An 8,458-nucleotide genomic window follows, 5' to 3' on the forward strand; every position below is an offset into this window, starting at 1 on the left:
TCGATAGACGGATTCCACAAATTTCAATTGAAGATTCAAGAATGGTGATCGGTGCAAAGTTTGATATCGAAAAGTTTGATGGAAAGAATGATTTTAGTCCGTGGAAGGTTAAAATGAGGACACTGTTGGTACATCAGGGCATCTCCGATGCCTGTTGGGTGAACCGAATATGCAAGAAGCATTGACGGATAAATAACGGAAGGATATTCTGGAAAAGGCTCATAGTGCAATTATCTTGAGTCTTGGAGATCGAGTTCTTAGAGAAGTCTCCAAAGAATTGACTGCTGCTGGTGTTTGGCCAAATTAGAAAGTCTATATATGACTAAATCGTTAGCAAATCGATTGTATCTGAAGAAGAGGCTGTACATGTTTCAGATGAATTCTGGAAAATCAATTAACGACCACATTGATGAATTCAACAAGATCATCCTAGATCTTGAGAATATTGAGGTGGAAATTGATGATGAGGACCAAGCAATTATGTTCTTGGCCTCATTGCGTATCTCTTATGAACATTTTGTAGACACTTTAATGTTTGGAAGAAATTGTTTGTCCATGGATGAAGTGGTGTCTGCAATGAACTCTAAAGAACTTCACAAGAAGGGTGATACAAGGGATGATGGTGCAGATGGTTTATTCGTAAGAGGTAGATCTGAACAAAGTGGTCCAAAGAACAAGAACAACAGTGGTAGATCCAAGTCAAAGGGAAAAAAAAGAGGTGTTTTGTGTGTAATTCAGATAGTCATTTCAAAAGGGACTGTCTTGAATGGAGGAAAAAGAATTCTGAGTTCAAGACTAACAAGATGAACAATACTACATCAGATGATCCTCAAGATGGTTATGATAGTGCTGAAGTCTATGTGGTTTCAACCCATGGTTCAAGTCATGAATGGGTACTAGATAGTGGATGCTCATATCATATGACTCCTCATAAAGAATGCTTTAAAGATCTGGTTCTTGAAAGTCAAGGTGTTGTACAAGTGGGTGATAATAGATCTTGTCAGATTTAAGGTATGCTCAGTTTCTTTTAAGTTGAGTAATGAGTCTGTGATAGATTTGAAAGATCTTAGGTATATTCCTGATTTGAAGAGAAATTTGATTTCTCTTTGAACCTTTGAAAGGAAAGGTTATCATGTTAGTCTAAGAAATAGTAGATCTAAGGTTGTAAAGGGTTCTATGGTCATTTTGTCTGGAAGTAGAAAGGATAATAACATCTATATGTTAGATGGTCATGTAGTGATTGGCTCTGTGTCATTAGTTGAAGATAAGTCTGTTAAGAATGCTATGTTGTGGCATAGGATCAGGAACTTGTGACTCAACTGTGCTTGCCGTTTCCATGCATCATAGCTAGCTACTCACAACCGTGCGTTGTGACAAGCGTAAAGTTTTTTAGATTTTGAAGTATAAGAAATATAGTCAATCTAAAGACTCACATTCTTGAGTTTGACCAGATCAACTCGTTTATATATATATACCCAGAGCCATATATTTTATTCAATCTTCAATATATATATATATATATATATATATATATATATATATATATATATATATATATATATATATATATATATAGGGTAATCAAATACAAATAAAATTAACGTACTAATTGTGAGAATCAAGTAGAGTAATTATATATACAATTAGAGTAATTATGTAATTACATCATAATTACATGTAATTAATTACATAATTACTCTATGATATAATTACATTATTACATAATTACTCTACTTGATTCTCACAGTTAGCATGTTAATTTCATTTGTACGTTAACTTTTCCCTATATATATATATATATATATATATATATAGGGTAAGGTTAAAATAAAAACCCACTTGAGTTGTGAAAACTCTGAAAACCTATTCTTCACCACATGTTTTTAATTAAAGTTTAAATCTTGTGGTCCATAATTAAAGTGAATAAAAAATGTAAACATAAATATAACTTTTTATCTCTCCTGAAAACATATATAAAAATTAGTAAAAAAATGTTAAAAAATAGCAAAACATTTTTTTTTAGTTTTCGATGTTTTGTATTAAATGTTACATCATATATTACGTGTGTAACAAAAAAACCAAAAAACAAAAAAAACGATGTTACATAGGGTTTTCACGGGTTTTCACAACTCAAGTGGGTTTTCATTCTATACTTCCCATATATATATATATATAATAAAAAATAATTATCCCTTCGGAATGGGTGTTTCCACGTTCAAGTTTGTCATGCAAAAGACGTTCGAGACAAAAGGTGGCTATATAACTTATATGCCGATGGCTTCTGAGTTTTTTTATTGATTTCAAAATGGTACTTCCACATAATAAAAAATAATATATATATATATATATATATATATATATATATATATAATAAAAAATAATTATCCCTTCGGAATGGGTGTTTCCACGTTCAAGTTTGTCATGCAAAAGACGTTCGAGACAAAAGGTGGCTATATAACTTATATGCCGATGGCTTCTGAGTTTTTTTATTGATTTCAAAATGGTACTTCCACATAATAAAAAATAATATATATATATATATATAATAAAAAATAATTATCCCTTCGGAATGGGTGTTTCCACGTTCAAGTTTGTCATGCAAAATACGTTCGAGACAAAAGGTGGCTATATAACTTATATGGCGATGGCTTCTGAGTTTTTTTATTGATTTCAAAATGGTACTTCCACATAATAAAAAATAATATATATATATATATATAATAAAAAATAATTATCCCTTCGGAATGGGTGTTTCCACGTTCAAGTTTGTCATGCAAAAGACGTTCGAGACAAAAGGTGGCTATATAACTTATATGCCGATGGCTTCTGAGTTTTTTTATTGATTTCAAAATGGTACTTCCACATAATAAAAAATAATATATATATATATATATATATATATATATATAATAAAAAATAATTATCCCTTCGGAATGGGTGTTTCCACGTTCAAGTTTGTCATGCAAAAGACGTTCGAGACAAAAGGTGGCTATATAACTTATATGCCGATGGCTTCTGAGTTTTTTTATTGATTTCAAAATGGTACTTCCACATAATAAAAAATAATATATATATATATATATATATAATAAAAAATAATTATCCCTTCGGAATGAGTGTTTCCACGTTCAAGTTTGTCATGCAAAAGACGTTCAAGACAAAAGGTGGCTATATAACTTATATGCCGATGGGTTCTGAGTTTTTTTATTGATTTCAAAATGGTACTTCCACATAATAAAAAATAATATATATATATATATAATAAAAAATAATTATCCCTTCGGAATGGGTGTTTCCACGTTCAAGTTTGTCATGCAAAAGACGTTCGAGACAAAAGGTGGCTATATAACTTATATGCCGATGGCTTCTGAGTTTTTTTATTGATTTCAAAATGGTACTTCCACATAATAAAAAATAATATATATATATATATATATAATAAAAAATAATTATCCCTTCGGAATGGGTGTTTCCACGTTCAAGTTTGTCATGCAAAAGACGTTCGAGACAAAAGGTGGCTATATAACTTACATGCCGATGGCTTCTGAGTTTTTTTATTGAATTCAAAATGGTACTTCCACATAATAAAAAATAATATATATATATATATATATAATAAAAAATAATTATCCCTTCGGAATGGGTGTTTCCACGTTCAAGTTTGTCATGCAAAAGACGTTCGAGACAAAAGGTGGCTATATAACTTATATGCCGATGGCTTCTGAGTTTTTTTATTGATTTCAAAATGGTACTTCCACATAATAAAAAATAATATATATATATATATATATATAAAAAATAATTATCCCTTCGGAATGTGTGTTTCCACGTTCAAGTTTGTCATGCAAAAGACGTTCGAGACAAAAGGTGGCTATATAACTTATATGCCGATGGCTTCTGAGTTTTTTTATTGAATTCAAAATGGTACTTCCACATATTAAAAAATAATATATATATATATATATATATATATATATATATATATATATAATAAAAAATAATTATCCCTTTGGGATGGGTGTTTCCACGTTCAAGTTTGTCATGCAAAAGACGTTCGAGACAAAAGGTGGCTATATAACTTATTTGCCGATGGCTTCTGAGTTTTTTTATTGATTTCAAAATGGTAATTACACATAATAAAAAATAATATATTTATATATATAATAAAAAATAATTATCCCTTCGAAATGGGTGTTTCCACGTTCAAGTTTGTCATGCAAAAGACGTTCGAGACAAAAGGTGGCTATATAACTTATATGCCGATGGCTTCTGAGTTTTTTTATTGATTTCAAAATGGTACTTCCACATAATAAAAAATAATATATATATATATATATATATATATATATATATATATATATATAATAAAAAATAATTATCCCTTCGGAATGGGTGTTTCCACGTTCAAGTTTGTCATGCAAAAGACGTTCGAGACAAAAGGTGGCTATATAACTTATATGCCGATGGCTTCTGAGGTTTTTTATTGATTTCAAAATGGTACTTCCACATAATAAAAAATAATATATATATATATATAATAAAAAATAATTATCCCTTCGGAATGGGTGTTTCCACGTTCAAGTTTGTCATGCAAAAGACGTTCGAGACAAAAGGTGGCTATATAACTTATATGCCGATGGCTTCTGAGTTTTTTTATTGATTTCAAAATGGTACTTCCACATAATAAAAAATAATATATATATATATATATATATATATATATATATATAATAAAAAATAATTATCCCTTCGGAATGGGTGTTTCCACGTTCAAGTTTGTCATGCAAAAGACGTTCGAGACAAAAGGTGGCTATATAACTTATATGCCGATGGCTTCTGAGTTTTTTTATTGATTTCAAAATGGTACTTCCACATAATAAAAAATAATATATATATATATATAATAAAAAATAATTATCCCTTCGGAATGGGTGTTTCCACGTTCAAGTTTGTCATGCAAAAGACGTTCGAGACAAAAGGTGGCTATATAACTTATATGCCGATGGCTTCTGAGTTTTTTTATTGATTTCAAAATGGTACTTCCACATAATAAAAAATAATATATATATATATATAATAAAAAATAATTATCCCTTCGGAATGGGTGTTTCCACGTTCAAGTTTGTCATGCAAAAGACGTTCGAGACAAAAGGTGGCTATATAACTTATCTGCCGATGGCTTCTGAGTTTTTTTATTGATTTCAAAATGGTACTTCCACATAATAAAAAATAATATATATATATATATATATATATATAATAAAAAATAATTATCCCTTCGGAATGGGTGTTTCCACGTTCAAGTTTGTCATGCAAAAGACGTTCGAGACAAAAGGTGGCTATATAACTTATATGCCGATGGCTTCTGAGTTTTTTTATTGATTTCAAAATGGTACTTCCACATAATAAAAAATAATATATATATATATAATAAAAAATAATTATCCCTTCGGAATGTGTGTTTCCACGTTCAAGTTTGTCATGCAAAAGACGTTCGAGACAAAAGGTGGCTATATAACTTATATGCCGATGGCTTCTGAGTTTTTTTATTGAATTCAAAATGGTACTTCCACATATTAAAAAATAATATATATATATATATATATATATATATATAATAAAAAATAATTATCCCTTTGGAATGGGTGTTTCCACGTTCAAGTTTGTCATGCAAAAGACGTTCGAGATAAAAGGTGGCTATATAACTTATTTGCCGATGGCTTCTGAGTTTTTTTATTGATTTCAAAATGGTAATTCCACATAATAAAAAATAATATATTTATATATATAATAAAAAATAATTATCCCTTCGGAATGGGTGTTTCCACGTTCAAGTTTGTCATGCAAAAGACGTTCGAGACAAAAGGTGGCTATATAACTTATATGCCGATGGCTTCTGAGTTTTTTTATTGATTTCAAAATGGTACTTCCACATAATAAAAAATAATATATATATATATATAATAAAAAATAATTATCCCTTCGGAATGGGTGTTTCCACGTTCAAGTTTGTCATGCAAAAGACGTTCGAGACAAAAGGTGGCTATATAACTTATATGCCGATGGCTTCTGAGGTTTTTTATTGATTTCAAAATGGTACTTCCACATAATAAAAAATAATATATATATATATAATAAAAAATAATTATCCCTTCGGAATGGGTGTTTCCACGTTCAAGTTTGTCATGCAAAAGACGTTCGAGACAAAAGGTGGCTATATAACTTATATGCCGATGGCTTTTGAGTTTTTTTATTGATTTCAAAATGGTACTTCCACCATCTTTCTATATTTCACCAAAAGTACAACATTTCTTGTATATTAAACGATTAAATCTCATTGATGGATATAACTTTCTTGTTCTTAAAACCGATTGTTCAATACTTGGTTTTATCCCTCATATTATGTTTGCAAAACAATTTAATTCAATGGTTACATCCAATTCTTTTATATGCATTCCATATATAACTTTTGTTACTCGGGTTATTGTATCGGGTTTTGAACCAATAAATCATTCCCAAATCCATTTCTTTAAAAACTAATTATACTAGAAAATTTGTCCTGTTTAATGTCTCGCATGATCTGATCAAATTTATAACCAAAGCTTACGGAGAAACGTTTTATACTCTTCAATGAAACAGTTTGTGTTCATGCAACCACTTGAAACCCGCATGAAATTAACGCAATCCACTCTGCCATTAGGATCAGTTTTGTGTTGGTAAACATTTTCCAAACTCGAAACATATGTTCAAGGATATCAGGGCAATATGCCAATATGCAAGACCCAACAATTATTATACACATGATTCAATATTCTGCCAAAATGCGACTAAGAAAACGATTAATCATGTGCGCGAGTATTCGTAGAAAAAATAATAATAATTAAAACTCGGATAAAATTAAACATATATTTAATTAAATGATTTTTTTTCACGAGGACAAAATTAAGAAAACCTTTCTCTTAACAAATGCTAGCAGTATTTCTTTCTAACACTATAGTATATGGGGTTAAAGTTATTTTATAAAGGCTTACAAAAATAAGAAATATAAGAAGTCATAATTAATTGGCACGCGTCAAATGAAAACCAAAGTATAAGAAGGGCATAAAATCAATAACACATATTTACATGCATGACACATGTTAATTCCCTAATCATTTTAAAACGTCTGTAACATTTTCATATAATTTTTTTAAAAACCAATTTCACCGTAATAACAGTTGTTTTTTTTTATCTTTAATATGAATGTGACTTTGTTATATAAAAATTAAAACGAAAATTCCGTCATTATGTCTTTCTGCTAGTTATTGTATATTTTTTTCTTCATTGTGTCTTTTACTCATCATTGTGTATTTTTTTAATACTAATTAATTACACCGTTGTGTACTCCTAATATATAAATATAACGATAAAATAACAAAAAATTGTCAAATACATAAAACACAAATAAAACACATATATATATTATATATATATATATATAATAAAAAATAATTATCCCTTCGGAATGGGTGTTTCCACGTTCAAGTTTGTCATGCAAAAGACGTTCGAGACAAAAGGTGGCTATATAACTTATATGCCGATGGCTTCTGAGTTTTTTTATTGATTTCAAAATGGTACTTCCACATAATAAAAAATAATATATATATATATAATAAAAAATAATTATCCCTTCGGAATGGGTGTTTCCACGTTCAAGTTTGTCAAGCAAAAGACATTCGAGACAAAAGGTGGCTATATAACTTATATGCCGATGGCTTCTGAGTTTTTTTATTGATTTCAAAATGGTACTTCCAAATAATAAAAAATAATATATATATATATATATATAATAATAAATAATTATTCCTTCGGAATGGGTGTTTCCACGTTCAAGTTTGTCATGCAAAAGACGTTCGAGACAAAAGGTGGCTATATAACTTATATGCCGATGGCTTCTGAGTTTTTTTATTGATTTCAAAATGGTAATTCCACATAATAAAAAATAATATATATATATATATATATAATAAAAAATAATTATCCCTTCGGAATGGGTGTTTCCACGTTCAAGTTTGTCATGCAAAAGACGTTCGAGACAAAAGGTGGCTATATAACTTATATGCCGATGGCTTCTGAGTTTTTTTATTGATTTCAAAATGGAACTTCCACATAATAAAAAATAATATATATATATATAATAAAAAATAATTATCCCTTCGGAATGGGGGTTTCCACGTTCAAGTTTGTCATGCAAAAGACGTTCGAGACAAAAGGTGGCTATATAACTTATATGCCGATGGCTTCTTTGTTTTTTTATTGATTTCAAAATGGTACTTCCAAATAATAAAAAATAATATATATATATATAATAAAAAATAATTATCCCTTCGGAATGGGTGTTTCCACGTTCAAGTTTGTCATGCAAAAGACGTTCGAGACAAAATGTGGCTATATAACTTACATGCCGATGGCTTCTGAG

Source organism: Bidens hawaiensis, unplaced genomic scaffold (assembly GCF_021521415.1).
Source record: "Bidens hawaiensis isolate Kalapana, Puna unplaced genomic scaffold, B.hawaiensis_p1.1 tig00008796_1, whole genome shotgun sequence".
NCBI lineage: Eukaryota > Viridiplantae > Streptophyta > Magnoliopsida > Asterales > Asteraceae > Bidens > Bidens hawaiensis.